This window comes from Heptranchias perlo, chromosome 6, assembly GCF_035084215.1.
Source record: "Heptranchias perlo isolate sHepPer1 chromosome 6, sHepPer1.hap1, whole genome shotgun sequence".
Lineage (NCBI taxonomy): Eukaryota > Metazoa > Chordata > Chondrichthyes > Hexanchiformes > Hexanchidae > Heptranchias > Heptranchias perlo.
The window spans coordinates 91,616,762-91,640,509 of record NC_090330.1 but is presented as its reverse complement, the minus strand read 5'-3'; positions in this window follow the sequence as shown (position 1 = coordinate 91,640,509).

Below are 23,748 nucleotides of genomic sequence, written 5' to 3'. Positions count from 1 at the left end.
GGAAATCCGTACTGCAACTACTAGACCCTCATCTATCCCCCTTCTGCTAATTCTTGCTTGGTAGTGCCTTGCGCTCACCATTGCTCTCTACATAATGGCACATTGCTGTGGAAACTTGATCATGCCACTGTTTGGTTTATCATCCACATCACTAAATAAATGTCACAAGGTATCTATCTGTACTACTTTTCATTTCAAGTGTGTGGTAATGATGTGTGCTCTGTTAACTGTTCCTCTGTGGCAGTGCACAGGTAACACATAATCCCCCTTGATCCATGAATATAGGACATTATGGGACCAATAATGTAACGTCAGCACAATGGTTCTGGGTCTGCAGCAAAATGAGCTGATTTTTCATAACAATTTCAGGTTGCTTCATTTAAATATGTTAGTGATGTTGCCTGCATATAGTCCATGATGTGCTTGGAGGACCAAAAGATAGATTGTTAGACACCAGTGCAATGACGAGGCTGCCGATTGCCCATTTAGTGCCATGATTATGTGGTGGGGTTCAAAATTCCTACTGAAGAATTGGCCATGGAGGCATGGAGAAAGTTGGACCATAAGTAAAGATGACCAAGGAAAGGGCCCCCTAGAGCTCATTGTAATTGTTTTACGTGGACCTCTACTTCAGCGCCCACTAGAAACAGTCTCAACAACTTCAGTGCTGCTCAAGTGCTCCAGTCCTATTATGGAGAGGCAACCTAATTTGAAAAATTTCTGGGAACTTAATGAGCCTTGTGCATTATTGGTGCACAGGCTCCAATCATGCTAGGCATTATCTGGTCACATAGATGGGTGCTGAGCTCATCAGAGGTGGAATAGACTTTATGCCTCCATTGCTCCATATGGGACTGTAGTGCCCAAAGTGTTGTAGAACTTCAGGCACCTACTGCTGCAATTTGTCTATTGACATGTTGATGTAACATATTGGACAAACCACAGAATATATAATTTTTTGAAAATTCATTCTGGGGATGTGGGCATTGCTGGCAATAAAAGAAGAAACAGTTGTAGTAACTTGGGATGTAAAGTCAGTCATGCCATTATTATTTTCAATATGCCCAACATTGTCAGGTCCAATCCTTTTCAGTTCCTCATTGCTTATCACTTGTGCAATTCTCACTTCATGTTTAAAGTTTTCTTCTGAGAGACAGCACTACTTTTCTCACTTCTTGCCCTCCCTTTATTAATCTTTAAACACAAAAGCAATGTGGAGCAAAGCAGGGTGATTTGGCCCAAGGAAATTTTTTCCTGAAGTACAGTTTATTTTCAATCATGGCATGTGTAGTCTAATTAACATTAGTCTGATGTTTTTTTTTGTACTGCCTTTCTTTCTAGACCCTTCTTAACATTTTCTGTGTAAGTCCAAATATTTTACAGATATTTACAACAACAACAAATTGTATTTATATGCTTTTAATGTAGTATAACAACCCAAGGCGCTTCACAGGAGCATCATCAAACAAAATTTGACACCGGGACACATAAGGAGATATTAGGACAGGTGACAAAAAGCTTGGTCAGAGAGGTAGGTTTTAAGGAGTGTCTTAAAAGACAAGAGAGATGGATAGGTTTAGGGGGGAATTCCAGAGCTTAGGGTCTAGGCAGCTGAAGGCACGGCCGCCAATGGTGGAGCGATGAAAATCAGGGATGAGCAAGAGGTGAGAATTGAAGGAGCGCAGGGATCTCAGAGGGTTGTAGGGCTGGAGGAAGTTACAGAGAAAGGGAGGGGCAATGTCATGGAGGAATTTGAAAATAAGGATGAAAATTTTAAAATTGAGGTGTTGCCAGACTGGGAACCAATATAGGTCAGCGAGCACAGGGATGATGGGTGAATGGTACATGTTGTGAGTAAGGATACGGGCAACTGAATTTTGGATGCGTTCAAGTTTACGGAGGATGCAAGATGGGAGGCCTGTCAGGAGAGTATTGGAATAGTCAAGTCTAGAGGTAACAAAGGCATTGGTGAGGGTTTCAGCAGCAGATGAGCTGAGGCAGGGGCAGAGACTGGTAATGTTATGGATGTGGAAGTAGGCAGTCTTGGTGATGGAGAGGATATGGGGTCGGAAGCTCAGCTCAGGGTCAAGTAGGAAGCCAAGGTTGTGAACGATCTGGTTCAGCCTTAGACAGTGGCCAGGGAGAGGGATTAAGTCGTGGCTAGGGAATGGAGTTTGTGGTGGGGTCCAAAGGCAATGGCTTCAGTCTTACCGATATTTAATTGGAGAAAATTTCTGCTCATCCAATAATGGCCATCGGACAAGCAGCGTGACAAATCAGAGGCAGTGATGGGGTCAAGAGAGGTGGTGGTGAGGTAGAGCTGGGTGTCGTCAATGTACATGTGAAACCTAATGTGTTTACAGGTGATGTTGCCGAGGAGCAGCATGTAGATGAGAAATAGGAGGGGGCCAAGATTAGATACTAGGGGGATTCCAGAGGTAACCGTGCGGGAGCGGGAAGAGAAACCATTGCAGGTGATTCTCTGGCTACGACTGGATAGGTAGGAATGGACTTTACAGAAATATTGCTGCATTATTTTGGTACGTTTTTAAATTATGGAACTCCTGAACATAAAATGTATTCTGGACCTCCCTTTAGTTTCTCACAGTAGTTGTTGTTGAATTCTATTGATTTTTGGCATATTACCATTCATTTGCAGTGTTCTTGTCAGGTGTCCTCCCAGACCGAAAATGTCTTCCCATTTCTCCATTGTGCAGATGATGAGGTCCTTCATGGCCCTGTCAGTGAAACAAATGTCATGAATTTGATGCTGAGCCATTTCTAAAGTGTTTTGTGCATTCCACAGCTGGATTCATATACTTTCACTATTTACTCATTAAATGACTCAGTAACTACTAGAAAAGTTTTAAAGAATTATTATTGCATATGTGCCATGATTGGATTGATTCCTGTCATTCTCACCAACAAAATAGTGTTTCACAAATCCACTCCTAGCAAAATAACATGTGCTTAATGTTATGACTGTTGGTCATTAAAATGGCTGATATCCATTGCACGTGATCTTCATACATTGTTTACAGCTGCCTTGGGTGGTACAATAATGATAATAGCTCAAGCAATTTAACATTTTATGGAAACTATTAAATGTTGCTAAATGCAGAACACTATTAACCTTAGTCTCACTCTTAATGATTGCACTCAAATCTAACTCCTGGATAATAGTAACCTAATTATAAATTTGCATTGTTCTCTACTTTGTACTGTCAGTAAAATGATTGCGCTTTGTGGCATTCTGTGAATAACTTGTACATGAAACATGCAGTATCTGTAACTAAATTAAGAACTGGTATCCAGCCAAATTAAAAATTTAAAGGTTAGTCCACAACCATCAAAATTGAATGTAACCTTCAGACATAGAATGACTTATTTCCTTATAATTCTGCAACTGTTCCTTTTCAGCATAGTCTAACAAAGATAAAATGTATTTATTTTTTTTTAAATTCAGGACCTGTGTACTGGAGCAACTAGATGATGTTTATACATTAAGTTGGATTCTAAATTCAGATTCTCAATGTGAGACAGTCTTCCTATATAATATAATGTTATTAAATTAGCTTGGTATTTTTATAGTCACCATCGGTCAAACAGTCAGTTTATGTTAAGTGAATAGCCTGTTATTCGTGTGCTAGACAATCACAGAGAAATATTTCTAAAAAGAAACTCCATTTCAAAATTTCCTAAAGGTTTTTAATCTGTAATGGAAGACTGTCCAAAATGTTAAGATTGGCATGCCATTATTACTTTCAACTTGATATAATTTGTTTGTACACTGGAATAAAAGGAGAAGCAGGTGTAATAATCTTTAGTAAAATCTTGGTTATTTAGCTAATTGCAATGCTGAATTGACTGTGGCCATTGTAATTCTTAAACATGCACTTTTTTTAACCATAACACTTGGATATTCTGTATTTATTATTGTAAAATATTACAAAGTAGAATTACATAAATTAACAGAACTATAAACTTATTTTTGTATTTGTTGTACTTGTTTAACAGATAAAAAGCAATTCACTTAAAAGTAGGAAAAATAATGAAGGAATCAGTCAATGGGAGATCAAAAAAGTTCTTTGGGAGTGTACTTAATACACCAAAGGATTTATGCATCAAAATGCAAGAGGACATTAATAAACTTGCAGAATGGGCGAGAAATTGGCAAATGAATTTCAATAAAGGTAAATGTGAGGTGGTGCATTTTGGTAGGAAGAATAAAGACATTAGTGAACCAGATGGGTTTTTACAACAATCTGGTAGCTTCATAGCCACTATTACTAATACTAGTATTTTAATTCCAGATTTTATTTAATTAATTGAATTTAAATTCCCCAGCTGCCGGGGTGGGATTATGAACTCATGACTCTGGATTATTAGTCCAGGCCTCTAGGTTACTCTGGATTACTCGTCCAGTAACATAACCACTATGCTACCATACCTTTTTGCTGGAATAGAAAGACCAGCGCAAAACAATCGCAAATGCCGTGCCACAAACAGGGGTAATAGCGAGTGGGCTGTTGGCCTCTAGCCCGAAGCCTCTTGCCTCTGCTGCTCCTCTTCCTCTTCCAATACTATTCAGAACAAGGGTGTGCCCATTGAGAAGGTCATTCCAACTCCTTCATCCTTCTTAACGCGTTGGGGGTTAAGCGGTGGTCCGAAAAGTTTTGGTTTTACTGAGGCTGACAGAATTTTGGTTAAGTAAAATGCATGTCGCAGTAATGTCAGTAGTGTCCCAAAATGTCAGTTGTATCAACATCAGGTGACTTTGGGCCATACTGCGCCTAACATTTTGGGCATAAATCTATGCCAGCACGTTATTTGCATGAATCCAGGAAACTCACGCGAAATGGTCTTTAGCATTGCAGCGGGATGTAGAAATAGAATCAAAGAATCATAGAATGGTAATAGCACGGAAGGAGGCCACTCGGCCCATCGAGTCTGTGCCAGCTCTCTGCAAGAGCAATCCAGCTAGTCCCATTCCCCCGCCCTTTCCCCGTAACCCTGCAAATTTTTTACCTTCAAGTACTTATCCATTTCCCTTTTGAAAGCCATGATTGAATCTGCCTTCACTATCCTTTCAGGCAGTGCATTCCAAATCTTAACCACTCGCTGTGTAAAAAGGTTTTTCCTCATGTCACCTTTGGTTCTTTTGCCTTAAACCTATGTCCTCTGGTTCTTGGCCCTTCCACCAGTGGGAACAGTTTCTCTCTATCTACTCTGTCTAGACCCTTCATGATTTTGAATACCTCTATCAAATCTTCTCTCAACCTTCTCTGCTCTAAGGAGAACAACCCCAGCTTCTCCAGTCTATGCACGTAACTGAAGTCCTTCATCACTGGAACCATTTTAGTAAATCTCTTCTGTACCCTCTCTAAGGCCTTCACATCCTTCCTAAAGTGTAGTGCCCAGAATTCCAGAATTGGACACAATACTCCAGTTGTGGCCAAACCAGTGCTTTATAAAGGTTCATCATAACTTCCTTGCTTTTGTACTCTATGCCTCTATTTATAAAGCCAAGGATCCCATATGCTTTCTCACCGTGCTCTGCCACCTTCAATGATTTGTGTACATATACCCCCCGCCCCCAGATCTCTCTGCTCCTGCATCCCTTTTAGAATTGTACCCTTTAGTTTATATTGCCTCCCCTCGTTCTTCCTACCAAAATGTATCACTTCGCACTTCTCTGTGTTAAATTTCATCTGCCACGTGACGGCCCATTCCACCAGCCTGTCTATATCCTCTTGAAATCTATCACTATCCTCCTCACTGTTCACTATGAGTAGCACACGGTTTTGGTGGATGTATCTCGGAAGCAAGTGGTCGAGGAAGTTCATGCATCGCAATCTTTCGGTGTAAAACTGGCGTAAATAGTTACACACAAATCTCTTCAGAAATAAATGGCGCATCTCCACTCTTACACCATAGTTACACTGAAACTTTGCAGGACATCCTGGGCTTTAGTTACAAAATGTTAGTGCTTCCAGTAGCTACCCAGATCCAAATCATGATCCATTATCATTGTTACAATTGCCTCCAGGCTGCCTGTTTAGGTTTAGAAACAAAATAACAGGGCTGTTTTTATTTCCGTCCTTTTTCCCTGGGTATTAGTCAGGAGGATTGTACCTGAATTGTGACAAGGTGCAGCAGGACCCAAGAATTCCCCTTTTAATTTTTTTTTCTCCCCAATTTTGACCCCTCCCCTCCTGAGGCCGCTGACTACTTTCTGGGATGTGATTTTAAGAGTTTCGGTTGCCTTCTGGTACCAAGTAGCTATTCTTTATGTGTGAGCCTTGACAGCAAGTGCTAGAAGACTGTTAAACTACTAGGGCATCACCTCACCATTGGAAACCAAGCTAAGTTCAATTCTGTCCTCACCTGGCATCCACGGACAGAAATCAGAAACAGGAATTTCCATCACTTTTCCTGCTTTTAATCCAAAAGCACTAAGGCAGATAGTAGCATCCCTACCAGAGATAAGTTAAGTGCAGAACGGAAATTGAACTGGGATTATTTTGGTCCACATATAGCAACTCATAGCATAAACTTGTTGAGCCACAGGTTTGGGGAAATGGGTGCTATAATTTATATTTCTTTGTATATTTGTAACATAACAACAACTATCTGTGCTGATTTTCCTCTGATTTGCACCTTTGGAATGCTTATGTTTTGAGTGCAAAGCAGAGGATAAAGAATCAGAGTCTCGTGATGCTGAGTCTCCACCCTGTTTACATTGTTGAAGAATTTCCTGTGCTTCCCCAGAGGGGCAGGTAGAGCACTTGCGTTTACACGGATACGGGCATGGCAATGCTTTGCAAATGTAGTGCCACCAACTGCCTCATTTTCCTGACTCAGCACCAGGTGGGTGCCCATTTGGGAGTGCGCCCAGAAGAAGCAGCATTAGGCTTTGCAACTAACTCTGCTCAGTTCGGAGGCAGAGACATGGCTACAACATTGTAGCAATTGCAGCTTCCTGCTGTATTGCAGACTTGTTGAATTTATCCATGTATAGTAAGTATACTGTTTCCCCTAGTGTGCAGTAAAACAAAACCTAGCATTATTGCAGGCCGAGTGATGTGGTATAACAGTGTGCCAATTCAAATGTTGTGACTCAATCACTATACCTTCCTGCCTGCTACTGTCCATCACATCAGCAAAACAATTAAAAAGGAAAACAAGCTCACTAAAAATGGAATTAAACTGCTCCCACAAGCTCCGTACATACATACCATGAAGAATAACAGAAGATGGAGTACGTTTACAAGATTGAATGGTTCTCTGAATCAGGTGACCTTTGCTGTCATCATTTATGCATTTTCTGAATCCAGCAGTGTGTTACTGCTTTGCAACAATAATGATTTTTTTGCTCTGTCAGTTATTACCCTTCATCGACTGCAGTAGTGCTGATACATCAATCCAGACCTGTGACTGTTACATTTCTTCAGAGCACACCATGATGTAGAAGTGTTGTGTAGTAAGCCCATAACAATAAATATAAGGGGGCAGAAATTGCTTGCGAAATAATGGAGAGCTCAACAGCGCTCACTGTTGTTAGTGGTGAAATGGAGGAACAAGTTCCTGTGTTCGCACATGCAGAGTGAAATCCGAAAATCCTGAACTTGCTTCTCCTGGTTCGCGGGTGAAATGACAGCTTTGAATTAAAGGTATATCGCCCGCTGCAATCAGTAAAATCATTGGAAAAGTGCAAACGTGCTTATTTGCCCAGCTGGAAAGTAACTAATTATGCCACCAAACAGGTAGTCTTAAAAATATGAGGGCTAAACTAAGTTTTAACTGCCAAACAACTAAAAATTAACTTTTAAAAATGTGGAGTCTCATTACTCCTTATTTTAATAGTTTTAATTTTTTTTTAAAATAATTTTTGTTTACTTTTCCCTTCTGTCGCTTTTATTTAATTCAATCATTTCTACCCTCTTTTTTTTTACGTCTATAACTGGTTTTACAAAGATTTCAATGTGGTACCTTTCACTTCCTGGTTTTAAGCCTGCAGAGAGTTATGCAGCTTGTTAAAAATGCTGCAATTTGATTGGTCTAGGGGACAGACCGATCCTCTCACTTCTCCCAGGGTCCTAGCTTCACCTTAACTGATGGTGGGCTCTTCTCCGCTTCCTATTCAAGGACAGTGCCCCGAAGAAAAGTAAGTTAGTGGATTAGTGTAAATCTATGGAATGGCGAGCAGTGTTGGTTCGCTGCTCCGAGCAATTTCTGCCTCAAGATGCGTGAATCTCATAATAAAATACCTAGAATGCATTATCCAGATGCATTTTAACCAGTAGTTTCTGGCACAATGATGTTGATATTTGTCTCTTAAACCTATTGCAAAATAATGTGAAGTAAGAAAGAAGGTAAGTGAGATAAAATGTTTACCAGATCTTAACAAATAATAATTTTTGCTGCTTTACAGGGGAAATTTTTTGAGGTAAATCACTGGAAAATGGGGAGTGCCACTATGGTTTGTCCAATTCCCATGCTCCATCGAGCAAAGTTCTGTGTCAGCTGTTGGCCTCACAAAATTTACCCCCATGTCCCCGCTGCTGTAAATACGTCCTTGAAATGTCAACACAGTTCCACACCAACATGATGTAATTTTCTTATAAAGATGCGCCTTCATGGCACATTTTGTGGTTCAATTACTATTAAAACTAAAATAGAAATACTTAGTGCAATGAATGACCTTGCGTAGGTTAGGGGTACATCACTCATTGAAAAGGAACTATCACCAATTGCATTTGACTCCTTGTACAATACAGCAGAGCTGGGCCTAGAAATACAGCACCTACTGGGTAAACTGTTTTTTTTTCAATTTTTGTAAATATTTGGAAAGAAGTTTGTGAAAGTCCTGCCAAGAGACAGAGAAGCAAATATTTTTCATTGGTTCCTGGAAAATAATTCATTACTGTTTCTACAACGAGTTAACTAGATATTGAAGCTGCATGAATAAATTTGTTTACATGAACAATCATTGATTTCAAATTCACAATATAAAGAGATAAATGTTGTTACCATATGGAAAGCAATGGAAAATATAGACATTTAACTCTCCATCTTTCTCGTTTTCTCACTGTGTCTCTCTATGGCCCAGAAATTGGTTCATAACAGACTGCATGAACTGGGCGCAGGGAACGATTCCCGCACCAGAACAGGTAGGCCCAAGGCACAGAGGATATTGGGCCTCATGCCTCATTTACATGAGGCTGGCGAGCTGCAGATAAGGTGAGCTGGCAATCCCCAGGCAGCTCGCTGCTGAAAAGGATTTCAATTTTGGGCATCTGTGTCACCAGCAGCGGCCTACGGAGAGGTCCTGGGAGAGGGGGAAGTGATCAAGAGAGAGAGAAGAGGGAGAGAAGGAGCACCTCCTGTCCCCACTGAGGAAAGTTTTTTCACTTAATTTCAGTGGCCTTGCTGGATTCTGGACTGTTCTACCTGGCGGGGTTGCCACTGCGGGCGTCCCACTCAGGGACGGCTTGAAATGCCATCATGGTTATATGTACGTCAAAGGACGCCGATTCGACTTTATTAATGAGGCTCCCACCAGAGGCCTATAGGTGCCTCATCCACCGTCAAAAAACAGTGGTACTAAAATGGAGAATTGTCAGAAACAGAGCTGCTCCATTTTAACTGCATCTCCACTCTGTTCCTGCTGATCAGGGAGGGTTAAAATTCCCCCTTTGTCTCTGTCTTGGCCAGCCTATCTTTGAAGTAACTCTTCAAAATAGTTTTCCTGACAAAACTTTCGCTCTACATTTCATGCTTCAGCTTGTTCTGAAATCATTTGGAAAAACAAATGCATAATTACTTTTACAGCTTGAAGAAAGGGAACTGTTTCACAGATTAGATGAGGGAAATGGTACTAATATGCAATGGGAGAATGTCCAGTGTACTTGTTCAGACTGCAACATAGTGAGAATTGTAGGTAAAGGTATAATTGTTATATTTCTTCAGCTAACACAAAGATAACTCTAGGAAGAATATCAAATCAAAACCCATGGCTTTTCAGAGATGTTGAACCTCCAAGTAGAAATATTATTGAAGATATAGAGGCACAAAATAAATCTTTTGTGAAACATTTATGTATGTGTTATATTTTTCTTATGTTAGAAACTTTACCTTGAGTCTTGTATATTTGAATTTGAGAAAGACAAATGTTGGATGAATGGTTTTGGGAATAAATTAAATAATTTGATTGGTCTGTTTTTGCTTTACTCTATGGGCAGATTTTCATCAATTTGATGCCGCTGAATTTTTTTTTGAAAGGTTTTATTAGTTTCATTTCTCCTTCTTCATTGGCAAGCTTTTGCTCGCTGGTCATAGTTAGAGTTCTGATTTGTTGCTCTTTTAGGAATATAAATTTTCAGCCAATCAGGTACAAACTTTTCATGCAGGAAATTGTGACAGCCAAGTGTGACATCTGAAGTATAATAATGTCTAACGTGCACATGTAACATTTTTATCGGATGATAGCTAGATAGCTAGATAATTAGATTTCTCATTAGCTGCTTCAGAACAACAACTTGCATTTATGTAGTGTATTTACATAGAAAAATGTCCTAATGCACTTTACAGAGGAGGAAAGAAGCAAGCTTTGAGGCAGGGATTCTTTGAGGCAGGTTGTTAGATGAAGTGACCAAAGGCTTGGTCAAACGTAAGTTTTGAGAAGGCTTTTGAAAGTGGTGAGAAAGGTAGAGAGGCATAATAGCTCAGATAGGAAACTTGAGAGAACAGAGCTGAGACAGTTAAAGGCTTTGCCATAAATAACGGAATGCTGGGATGGAGATTGAACAGGAGGTTAGGGTCAGAGAACCAGAGAGCAAGAGAAGGGACAAAATGCTGGAGATGATTTCAAAGGTAGGGTGGAGGGCAAGGCCATAAATTTAGTCAAGTCCAAAGATGACAAAGGCACGGATAAGGGTTTCAGTGGTGGTGTGAGTAAGCTGGGAGCAGAAACGGGCAATATTGTAAAGGTGAAATAAGTGGTCTTTTGGATGGATAGGATGGATATGGGGGTTTGAAGATCAGATGTGTGTCAAACAGAACACCAAGGTTGTGTACACCATGGAACAGCCTGAGTGAGCAGTCAAGGAGAGGGGATAGAGTCATTGGCAAGTGTGAAGAGATTTTGGTGGGTTCGAGTAGATTTTGGTTTTCTGAAGTTCAATTGGAAGAAACTGAGGCTCATCATCCACAATCTAAAATCATACAGTCTGCCAGCACAGAGGCAGTCGTGGAGCGAAGGGAAGTGGTATAGAGAGGTAGAGTTGGATGTTGTTACCATATAGAAGTTGGCCTGTAGATGATGTCACTTAGGGACAGATAAGCAGAGGAGGCAGCCAAAGATTGGTCCATGAAGCGAGCACTATTTTAGGTGCTTTGTGATTGACAGCTACTTTTTTGTTGTGCCTAATAATGTAAAATGGTCATTAAAATGGAGGAAACTTGGCCTCTGGCAGTCTTATTACCTGTTTCTGTACTGAGGCTGTACAATCCTTCTGCTACTTTGGAGCTTTAAGATCCAGCTAGAGTTTCCATATTTTCTTTTCACTGAGTTAATTTGCTTCAATTGTCTAACCATGTTGCTTAGGGAGTTAGGATTCCACTTGTGTATCTGTTTTTCTCATTTTTATTTTATCTATCAAGCATTTTGGCATCCTTTAATAATGTGGAAATCTCCACTGTATTAGTGTTATCTTTTGTAGTGTTTGCTTTTTAAGCATCTGATTTTATTGATATCTGCTTGCCATTTTTTGATTTCATAACTTTATATTAGTTTATTTATATATAAAATTTCCTTTGCTGGGTTTTTATTAAAATTGGTGCTTAAAGTTGTCTTTATGACATCTAAACTGAAAATCTCCATATTCCGTATAATCATTTTTCAGCATTGTGTGTGCTTGTATGTGCAACATGTTCCACACTCACACTTTTAATAAAGCATTCCCTAATCAATTTCCCTTGGATGGCTGTTTTATTCAGGAACTGTGACAGTCATTTGAAGTTTCTATTCTACTCACAGCTGCGCCTTTATATCCCCATGTTTTTACAGCCCTAATGTTTGTCGATGGCTTTAAGCTATTTCTTCTTCTAGTCACTTAATAAAGAATATTTTTAGCATATTTTCAATGTTTATGATTTATTTTGTTTTCTCATTTGTTTCATATTGTTTGGTAGTGCAGTAGTCTATTGTTTATTTTGTATGGTGTCATGTGTTTTGGTGCCTTATCTGTCATTTAGTACAGAGTTACTTGTTCTATTATGTAGCCTCATTTTGCTCTATTTGAATGTTACTTTCGTAAGATCTTGTACAGTTGTATTTTTTTTCACAGCCATTTACAATTTATTTAATTGGCTACAGGTAGTATCACTTAGAAATTATTTTTGCCTATGTTGCTGCATGGCTGGCTAATGTATCAAATTTCTTTCTCCATTATTTTTGTTAACTGGTTTATTCAAAATGAGCTAACAACTCTGTTAAAATTGCAGAGAGGAATTTGATACAAACATGTTAAACGTTTGAATGATCGCTATTATCAGAGTGGGGCTGGAGCCCAGGGAAAGTCATTGCTATGCTGCAGTTAGCTGGGTTAGAGTGAAACTGTGATAGGGGAAGGAGGGAGGGCAGGGGAGAGGGAGGATGGAAAGAGAGGAGGGATGAGGGAGCGACTGCAAGAGAGGAATGAGTGTATATCATTGAAGGTAAATTTTATCTCACTTTCTACTTTATTTATAAATGTCATCTGTTTTCAGAGAAGCATGTTGCAGTTCAATGCGAGATTTTGTGGATGAGTTGTTTGATTACTGCTCCATTTTCTGATTGTCACACTGACCATGCTGAGCTTAGGTATCCAGCATATCAATACTGGGTACCAGTCAGCCTGGTATGCCATTTTCTGACATGCACCAACAGGAATAGTTGTGACTGACACTTCTTGTTATGTTGATTGAAGAGTAGGGTTATAGCAATCAACAATCACACCTCAATTTTCTCCCATTGGTGCTGGAGTAGTGTTCAGGGTAACTTGATACTGCCTTTAACAATACTCTAAAAATCCTTTTCCCTGTTGGATTATTAATATATCTATATATTATTAAAAGGGGTGTGTCCTGTCATTTTTTCAATCCAAAGTACTATGTCAACAGTCCCTATGGGGTTTCCAATACTAATTGTATCCACACCTCTGTTACATCTGGAAATGCCTCCCTTGTCATATTTTAAATAGGATTTTCCCATTAATATGACGACCTGTGACCGCAGAAAACGTTTCAGGGACTTTCAGTCTGAATGCAGTTGTAGTCCCTGGCCAATGCGAAGCGCCTTGTGACATTTTACTACGTTAAAGGTGCTATACAAATGCAAGTTGTTGTTGACAGGGAGTATATTACTGAAATGTTGGTGCCAACACAGACGCCATGTTATTTTTTATTTTTTATTCAGTGTTTATCTGTAGCTTTTCAGATATTTTTTGCATTTTTATCATTTTTGAAACTATTTTTGATTTCTTTTTGCACCTCTCGTTCCCCAAATTCCATTTACTGTCTCTGGATTCTCTCTCAGCCCCCCCACTACACCAGCCAGTCTGCCTGCCTCCCATTGTGCTTCACCGCCGGGCCTTGGTATTCCTCTGTTCACCTATCTTTCCACATCTCTCTTTCCTTCTGGTCCCCACCACTCCATTCCTTCCTTCTCCTCCACATCCTCTGCCCCCACCCCCACCCACCTCTTGCGGTGCCTCCTCTCTTTCCATCTTCCCTCTCCCACACCCTCCCTCCTTCCTCTCCCTCCCATTCCCACAGTTTTCCTCAAACTCAGCTCACTGTAGCAGTTGCAGCATGTAATTGACTTCTTCCAGCCCCACTCTGACATCATCTAGCCATGTTAGACTCTCTCCCATCCCTCAGCCTCTAACTCTGTTTGCCTGTCTCCCTCCTTCCCAATTTCTAAGCCTGCTGTACCTTTCCCCTCACCCCTACAACCATTAATACTGCCCTACCTTCTCCCCACAGCCTCTAACCTGTTTTAACTTTCTCCTTTGCCCCAACCTCTAACCATATTCTATTTTTCTGCTTTATCATCCCAGGCTTCTAATCTTTCTCTACCTGCACCATGTTACTCCTCCCACCAACCCCCCGACCCCACTTATCCCACTCTACCTTCCCCCTCCTCCCCACACTACCCCAGTTTCCACTTTGCCCTCTTTTGATCTCCAGAGTAGCAGGGCTAGAAATTGGACCATGTAGTGCCAGTTGTTTCGGCACTACGCGGCCTCGTGAAGTGCCAAGTTGGGGTCTTGGCTGCGCATGAACGTTTCGAGCATGACATGCACCAGACGCCATCTTGATATAGGTATTAGTGCGTGCATAGAGAGCAAACGCCGGCAGCATGTAAGGTAGGGAGAAAATGCATACAATCAGTGTGCAACGTTGATTTTAAATAATAGACACCATTTTGGAACTTATCATTGAACTCAAGGCACTGTCTTAATCATGCACACCTGAACATGTCTTAGAGTGCCTGGAGGACCCCCCCACCAGTGCTATTTAAAGGGGCCATACAGGTGTTGCAGATTAGTTGCTGGATTATTGCTTCTGGCTGCTGGTGGAATAGGAAATATTTTTTGAAGCTCCCTATACTTACTGAGAGTTGCTCGAGTATATTTGAGGGTGGTTTGGCAGGTACTGCCTTACGGTTCGGAAAGTTACAACCGTGGAAGAACAATATCCCTGGCAACCATGGGTGGTCTGCTAGGGCCCCCGCTGGGCATTGAACACAACTGGGAGCATGCAGAAAGGCCATGCATAGCAGGTCAAGCCATGAGGAGAGGGAGGAGGAGGAGGCGCAGGGCATTAAGCAGGAGGCCATATCCAATGAGGGCCTTCCTAGACCTATCCTCTTACCTCAATGTGAGCGAGGAGCATTGCATCTGATGGCTGAGGTTCACTAAGGAGACCGTGATGGAGATTTGTCAACTGTTGCGGTCACAACTGCAGCCTCAGAGCAGGGCAAGGACTGCATTGCTTGTGGCTGTCAAGATAACTGTGGCGCTGAACTTCTACGGCTCAGGATCCTTTCAGGCTTCTGTTGTCGACATGTGCAACATCTTGTTGTATGCAGTGCACTGCTGAATTAGGGAGGTCACAGATGCACTGTATGTGATGAGGAACAGGTTCATCACGTTCCCTCTTGATAGAGACAAGCAGAACGAGTGAGCACAGGGGTTCACTCACTGGCTGGCTTCCCCATGGTGCAGGATGCCATTGACTGCACGCACATTGCCCTGCATGCCCCACATATCAACTCAGCCATCTTTGTGAACCGAAAGGGTTCCACTCCCTGAATGTGCAGCTTGTGTACGACCATACACATCGAATCATGGAGGTCGATGCCCGTTACCCTGGAAGCAGTCATGATGCCTTCATTATGCGGCGGTCCAACATGCCAGCTATCTTTCACCCTGCTCGGCAGGTCAAAGGCTGGCTACTGGGTGACAAGGGCTATCCCCTCACACGGTGGCTCATAACTCCGGTCAGGAACCCACGCATTCGTACAGAGCAGGCCTACAATGAGAGCCAAGCTGCCACATGCAACATCGTGGAGCACACCATTGGCCTCTTGAAACAATGCTTCCGCTGCCTGGACTATTGTGCAGGAGTCCTGCAGTACTCCACTGAGTGGGTGGGAAGATTTGTGGTGGTATGCTGCATGCTGCACAGCCTCACCATCATGAGGGACCAGCCCTTGCCACCGATGATCGGAGAAGACCCTGAGCCAGAGGTGGAGGAGGAGGAGAAAGAAGCTGAGGAGGAAGAGGCTGAGGAGGAGTAGGAGCTGAAGGAGGAAGATGCAAGGCTGCAACAGGGAACACACTCGTTGTCTGCAAGGACTCTGCGTGCTCATCTGATCCGTGTCCGCCATCAATAATGTGAACTACATCCCCCAACTCACCAGCAGTCCTATACACCTCACTTGTCGGCTCCCACATGACCATGAAATCACCCTCCATCTGATTACACATTGCTTTCCCCCTCAGCTCATCACACAAATAAAAACCACCACCAAATGCAAATTCAAAGTCACAGTTATCAAGTAGCAAATTAAATTATGCAAACAGAACAGGACTATTCACCCTTGTGCAATACCTTAGTGCCTGTTGTTTGTGTGCCTTTACCTATCCGCGTGCTCCTACAAGGTGCATCCCCAGTGGCTGGACCATGGATGGTGGAAGGCTTCTGTCCTTCAACAGAGGAGCATGCAGATGGTCTTGGAGGATGACCTCGAGAAGCTCTAGGCCGTGAGGGCCCGGCTTGAGACTGCACCGTCTCAGCATGGGCTGCAGCAGTCTAGCCTGGCTGGCTGATAGGCAACAAGGAGAGCACTGTTGGCCGGAAAGCTGTCATCCTCTGCCACTCTCCCGAGGCGGTGCCTCAGCAATCCTGGTGATCAGCTGGAGAACGGATTGCTGGAGTGCTGTGACGACCTGGAAGCCCCATTCCACAGTGGTACCCAGAGTCACAATAGAAGCAGTCTGAGCTTCCATAGCAGCAGTCTGAGCTTCAACCATAGCTTGCAGACTTGTTTGTGCTGCAATGGCAACTGTTTGTGCTGCTTTGGAAGCCACGGCATCGGCCATCAGGCACCGCATCATGGTGAGTTCCATTGTTGTGCTGATGAAGCCGACCACCTGTTCCATGTGAGAAAGGATGGGCTCTAAGCTCTGTGCAAAGCCCTGTGCCAAATTGGAGGTGGACTCCTCCATGCCCCTTCTCATTGTATGCAGGTTTTCTGGCAGGCTTTCCAGTGCACCAAGCATTGTAGTCTGGCCCATCGAAGTCATCATCTGACTCCTCTGCAGCAGAACTAGTGAGCGACCTCACCCTCCAGCGAGCTGGCACCTGCGGTATCTGTTCACCCTGCCCCAGTTCCTGCGCACTTGTGCTCGGTGTCTCACCACATGCAGATCCCTCCTCTAACCTAACCTCTAAAGGACGCGCAGTGTCAGTCTCTGAGCTGGTGGATACGAGTGTCAGATTGAGTGACAGTGTGCCTTCAGTGTCCTCCTCCTCCTCCTCCTCCTCCTCCTCCTCGAACGGTGCTGCCATGTGTTCTTGGATATCTCCAATGACAAAGGGAAACTGGTTGAGTTGGGGAGAAGAGCAAGTAAGATGTGTGTGCCAACAGGATGTGCAGCACATGAGTCAGAAAAGATTATGGGAGGAGGGAGATGTGAGAAACGAGAAGGATCATTAGATATGCAGAGACCCCCTTCATCGGGACCTCCAGCTCGGCATGTGGTCAATTGTGCAGCGACGGCCTGTCCAATGATCCGAAGCACAGGCTCTTCCAAGGGGGTGAGGACGTGTAGGTGTCCCTGTCCTCCGTCAGGTCGCTCCTGCTGCTGGCACCTTCTCCTGCAAGACAGAGGGCAATACGTCAGTGAGTATTCTGCAAGGTGTATGGGTGATGTGCCTGTCAAGGTTGAATAGCTGCCAATGTGTGTGACCTGTAAGTGGTGGTTGTGTGGCCTGCGAGTGTGGTACTATGTGCGGGTGAGGTGCAGCATGCCGAGTGCAATGTTGTGAATGGATGGGCAGTGTTTGTTGGTGGGTGGGTGACGGGGGGGGTGGGGGGGCGTGATGCATGGAGCAATGGTGCAGTTGGTAAGATGTGCCACTTGACACTTGCATTCACTTACCTTGACCACTCATGTCAAATCTTCTTTCAGCACTGCACCCATGTGCATGGTGCCATACTCCTGGCGTTCACTTCCTGGGCCACAACCTCCCAATGCCTGCGGAGCTGGAGTCTGGAGGGTCTCCTGCCACCCTGAAGGTACATGTTGGCCCTCCTTTTATCCACTCCTTCCACCAGGGCCTCCAGTGCATCTTCGGAGGAGCGTGGGTCCTGCTCTTGCACCGGTCCCGCCATCCTTCCGGCCATCTTTCCCTCCTCCCAGTCTACTGTGTATGTGTCATTTAAAATGTGCACTTGCATCTTTAAGAGGTGCAGGCTGCCGATGATGGCGCTGGCTCCACGATGATGTTCTCCAGCTACCGCGCTGCTGAGAGGCTGCACGGAGGAATCATTCTAATTAGCAGGCAGCGCGAAGTTCATGTGCTGCCTGCACAGGGGTCACCGGGCACGGGTTTGTTGCAGATCACGCTACCCGCGCCCGATTATTGGCCTTATCCAATTTTAACCCCCATTGTTCTTCATTAGCCCTGGTCAGATCATTCCCTGCCTTCTAACCACATTGGACCTGAGAGTTCCATTTAGTCTTGACTAGTGATGTTCAATGCCATGAGAGATGGAGTAATATATTATTAAATTATTAAAATCGGCATGCCAGGTCACCTGTCAACATTCCTTATGGAGAGTTCCATTTTAACCACATCCACAACCTGTTAACATTAGTAATTGTCTGCGACTCCAGTAGGTGGCACCCTAAAAGGGATTTCCCATTTTGAGCACTCAGGCCTATGTTACATTTTTTAGTCAATGCCTCACGAGAAAGCTTTCTTTTTTAGTCTGTCTATCCATAGTTCATACTCCTGCTTGGCTTTACAGAAATTAAGGGGCAATGTTAAAGCTACCAATTCAGCAGAAAATGGGCGCGCAGCCAGTAAAAATCGCCTGTGGGACTCATCCACCGACATCCCACACCGATCTCGGAAGTTCTGATTTTAACCTTCTCTTCTGAGCAGGCGGGTGGAAAGCCACCTGAAACCATCAGGGTCCTTCTTTAAATATGACTCCATTGGGGCCTGATGGCTTTTTTAAGCAGAAGCCTGTGCGGGGAAGCCGTTGTGGCTTTCCCGCCAGACCAATCGAATGGGAAGAAGAGTCGGGCTCAGGAAAGGCCCAAAAAGGAAAGAGTTTTTACTTTTTTTGACTCTCCTTGTGGTGCCAGGCGGGCCACTCAAGGAACGTTTAGTCCTCAATGCCCTGGCTGTCCCGCCTCCCAAACCCGCAACCTCTACCACCTAGAAGGACAAGGGCAGCAGGCGCATGGGAATGGCATCAACTCGAAATTCCCCTCCAAGTCACACACCATCCTGATTTGCACTTGTATCGCCGTTCCTTTATCACTGCTGGGTCAAAATTCTGGAACTCTCTACCTAACAATACAGTGGGAGAACCTTCACCATACGGACTGGAGCGGTTCAAGAAGATGGCCCACCACCACCTTCTCAAGTGCAACTAGGGATGGGCAATAAATGCTGGCCTTGCTAGTGTTGCCCATATCCAAAGAATGAATTTTTAAAAATCATGAGACCCTCCTGGACCCCCTTCCCGCAACTTGCCTGACTGCCGGGGACTGTTCCCTCGCTCTCCGGCAGCGACCTCCTGTCGGCCAGTTGCCTCTTACAACCGATTTCAGGCAGGAGACTTACTGAGACTATGCAGGTGAGGCCTGGGAGTTAAAATTTCCCGGGCCCCACACTGCCGAGGTCGGGATGATTTGGCTTCCACCTGGGCCATCGCCCGCCCAATCCCCATCTTGAGTTAAAATCAGCGCTTTAGCTTCCACAATCTCTCCGGCAGACATCGTGGTAAAAGTGTGTAAAGATAAAATTTGACTTCATTATTTTCTAGAACCTGGGTATTTTTAATTTTGTTTTAATGTCACCTACTCGATGGGCCGAATGGTCTCCTCTATGCTATAACCTTTCTATGATTCTATGAACAGGCAATCTGAACCCAAAATAAAATATACATAGGCCATAGAGATGTTCTTTTGCCTCTTGCTTTCTTACCCTGAGCACTGGACTAGCTTATTGGTTATCATGCTGACTGTTTTCTTCCAGGCAGTTTGAATTGAACAAACTGGCTTCATGCAAATTTTGCACTTTTAGAATGTAACCTCTCTATCTGGCTGTGCTCCCAGCTGTACTTTGCACTGTCCTCAGAAATTTAATTACCCCATTTTTTTTGTGCCTTTGCTCTCTCTACTGACCCTGTGTTCTGTGCTGGCCTACTACGTAGTTATGTATTTCCTCCCTATTCCAACCTCCTTTCCCACAGCCCACCCTGCGATAGTTTTGTGTCTCCTCCAGAGGTAGTTGCATAGCCACCGGCCTGCTGAACTATTTTTCTTCCCCCTTCAATACTGAAATAGTTATTCGGTCCTCCACTCGCCCCACCCCCCACCCCACCCCGAGGCAGTTTTTCATCCTGTGGTATTTTCTTAACTTTGTCTCCCCATCACACATCCCCTCCCCTTGTCCCAAGCCCCCACTCCCCATCCACCTTCCCAGTCTCCTTCTTGCTCCTCATCACCCTCTCCCCTATCCCTCTCCCATCTCCTCCTTTCCTATGAGGATTCCCATTAGAAACATAGGATCAGGAGTAGGCCATTCAGCCCCTTGAGCCTGTTCTGCCATTCAGTTAGATCATGACTGATCTGAATTTCAACTCCATTTACCTGCCATTGTTCCATATCCCTTGATACCTGTACCCAACAAAATCCTATTGACCGCAATCTTGAAACTTTCAACTGACCCAGCATCCACAGCCTCATGGGGAGACAGTTCCAGATTTTCACTACCTTTAGTGTGAAAAAATCCTTCCTGATTTCAATCCTAAAAGGTCTAGTTCGAATTTTAAGATTATGGCCTCTAGTTCAATTTACTTCCATCATAGGAAATAGTGGGGCAAAAAATTGTCTCGGGTCTTTTGGGCCTAGAATCAGGGCTATGCACCTCAAAATTGGGGCTCGGGTATCATTTCAATCATTTTGGGAATGCCTGTCATGCCTAGACGGGCATGTCACCTATTTCGGAAAATAAATTTCGAGCTGCTTGCCTCGCCGGCAGTGGCCCTCAGGTAAGTGACGGGAAGGTAGAGCACGGCTTCTGTATTGACCCTGTCGAATCCTTTTATCATTTTAATTACCTCAATTAGATCACCCTTCAACTTTCTAAACTCAAGGGAATACAAGTCGAATTTATGTAACCGCTCCTCATAATTTAACCCTTTAAGCCCTGGTATCATTCTGGTGCATCCCCTCTAAGGCCAATGCACCGTTCCTGAGGTTTTGTTCGCAAAGGACATAAGAATGTACAAATACAAAGGGAGAAAGGTGAAAAGGCACAGGAGAGATTCATGTACAAGAAAAACATAAGAAAAAAAGGAGAGAAAAAGGTGTGGATGCAGCAGATGTGAAATCAAAACAAAAAATGGAAAATAGTCACAGTGGATCCACCAATTGTGAGGAGAGAACATGAACCTGGCAGCACTGTGCTCCGACAAAGGGTCTTTGACCCAAATGTCAAACTGTCTCCCCTCCTCCACACACTGACAGACCCTGCCCACCTTGCAAGAAAATGGAGAGGATAGCTGTGGTCTAAAGTTATCAAAATGAATGTTGAGACTGGAGGGAGGCAGTGTGCCCAGCGGAAAAATGAGAGATTAAAGTGGAAATGGGAGAGGGAGCTAAAGTTGTGAGTCACAGGCAGCTCAGGGTCACACCTCCAGACAGTGGGTTCTTGGCCAGAATGGCAATCAGCTCAGTAACATGAGAGTGCCAATTATGTAAACGTTATAAGTGGTACGCAATTAATGCGATAACTAAAATGAAGACAATTCTCTGCACAACTGATTAACTAATGAGAACAGTGGAAGAGTGACAGACCTGGGCTTACACTGAATGGAAGAACAAGAGAGTGCTTGATGTTAAAATGTGTTATTTTTAGGTGAATATAACATGTCAAAGGAAACAGAAGAATATTTGAAACAAGCAATCTTGCTAACAGGCCCTAAGGCAGCAAAACAGTATGTTCTTAAGCCAAGAGTTGCACAGGGAATTGAAGAAAATATGAAAACCATATACAAATAATCAGAACATGTTGTTTCACTGTTAGAGCTGTATATTAATGGAACTGCAAAGAGATGACGAAGGGTTTGGATATTAAACAAAATCACCACAAAAATGAGGTTATGGTAAAAAAATAAAGGTTAAATGGAATCACAAAAGAGAATAAGTAGAGATTAAGGGAGTTTATATATTAGCAAAAAATAAAGAGATCGTTTAGACATTTTCAAACCCTTAATTTTATAATGAACATCATTGAAATCTTTTGTGAATTTGCTTTTACAATGGGACAATTATGTGAGGAAAATGAGCAGAATATTTTTGAAATCAGAATGAGATAAACTGTAAAACAAAAGGTTGAAACAGAATAATAATATTTAATATTGTTTTATAGGGGGAACTGGCTATTTATCTGGGGAGTTAAAAACACTTTTCTATTTTCAGAGCCCAGTTTTCACAGGAGGCACTCACATGTTAGAGTTTTACATGGAGGTACACAAGCCAGAAGCAGAATAATGTTTAAAATAAATGGGTTAATGCCTCTGATAAAATAGCAGAGAGGCTGATTTAAAATGAGTGCATTAATCATTCGTTTGTTAGTATTCCACAGCACAATTTCTGGACCAAACATTTTTAGTCCATTGAGAAAGGAATTCCCTTTCCTAACTTCATTATCTCCAAAGTTTGGAATTAAATATATGAGATTGCACTGTAATGATTGTGGTAAGGCCAATCATTGCAGTTGTGTGTGTTCAGAACTGAAAAATCTGAAGAAACTCGAATTTAAGTGGGATCTACCTATCGTTGGGAAATGACACGAGAGTGCTAAATCATCAAAGAAGTAAAGAGGAATCCTGAAAGTGTAACACTGCCATGCTCAAAGTGTTATAACGCAAGCCTCATTAGATTTATAATAATTATAGAATGAGTTAAAGGTAGATTGTGAGAAAGACAAAGTGTATTTACATAAACTTGCATGACAAATCACTTTTAAAACACCTGGTACAGAGCCAACAATATAAACCGGTCTAAAACCAGTACACCATCTTGTCCTACTGAGCATGTATGGCTGTGTTCATCTGCTTGAGATTTGGACATAGTTACATATTTATAAAGTCTTGTAATCTTCTTGGTTCTCACTTGTTTTAGAATTTTTTTTTCAGAGCATAAGCACAGAGCTTGGTGAGGACGAAGCTGGGTGAATCACTTAACCAGAGTGAGTTGCTAAACAGAGAAAAGACGGGAATTTGGTGAGAACGGGAATTTGATGCGGGGGGAAGGAGGTGCTAAGTAATTTAAACTGAGGGACAACAGCAAAAGAGTAAGAGGGACGAGCGGCACACTCTAAATAAATAGAATTTAATTACACATAAATAATGAATAAATAGGAGTTATGGGGGTACTAAACTAAAACATATAGATAACATTAGAGACATGTATATAGATAGATAGATAGATAGATAGATAACATAAGTAGACTATAAGTAAAACAATGGGACTGCTCAGATCTGTTGCCTGCAATTCCTGTGCAATGTGGGAACTCCAGGACACTTCATGTGTTTTGGATAACGACATGTGCAGGAAGTGGCTCCAGCTGCTCGAGCTCACACTCAGGGTTTCTTAGCTTGAAGGGCGATTAGAGTCACTACAGGGCACATGGAGGCAGAGTTTCAGGAGCTAGGGAGGAAGATAAAGAGCAGGACCTCAAAGGTAGTAATCTCCGGATTACTCCCAATGCCATGTGCTAGTGAGTATAGGAACAGTACGATGAGACAGATTGATGCACGGCTGGAGAGATGGTGCAGGAGGGAGGGCTTCAGATCACTGGGGCATTGGAACCAGTTCTAGGACAGGCGGGAACTGTACAGGGCTGGGACCATTGGCCTCATGGTGAAGTTAACTAATGATGTGGGGG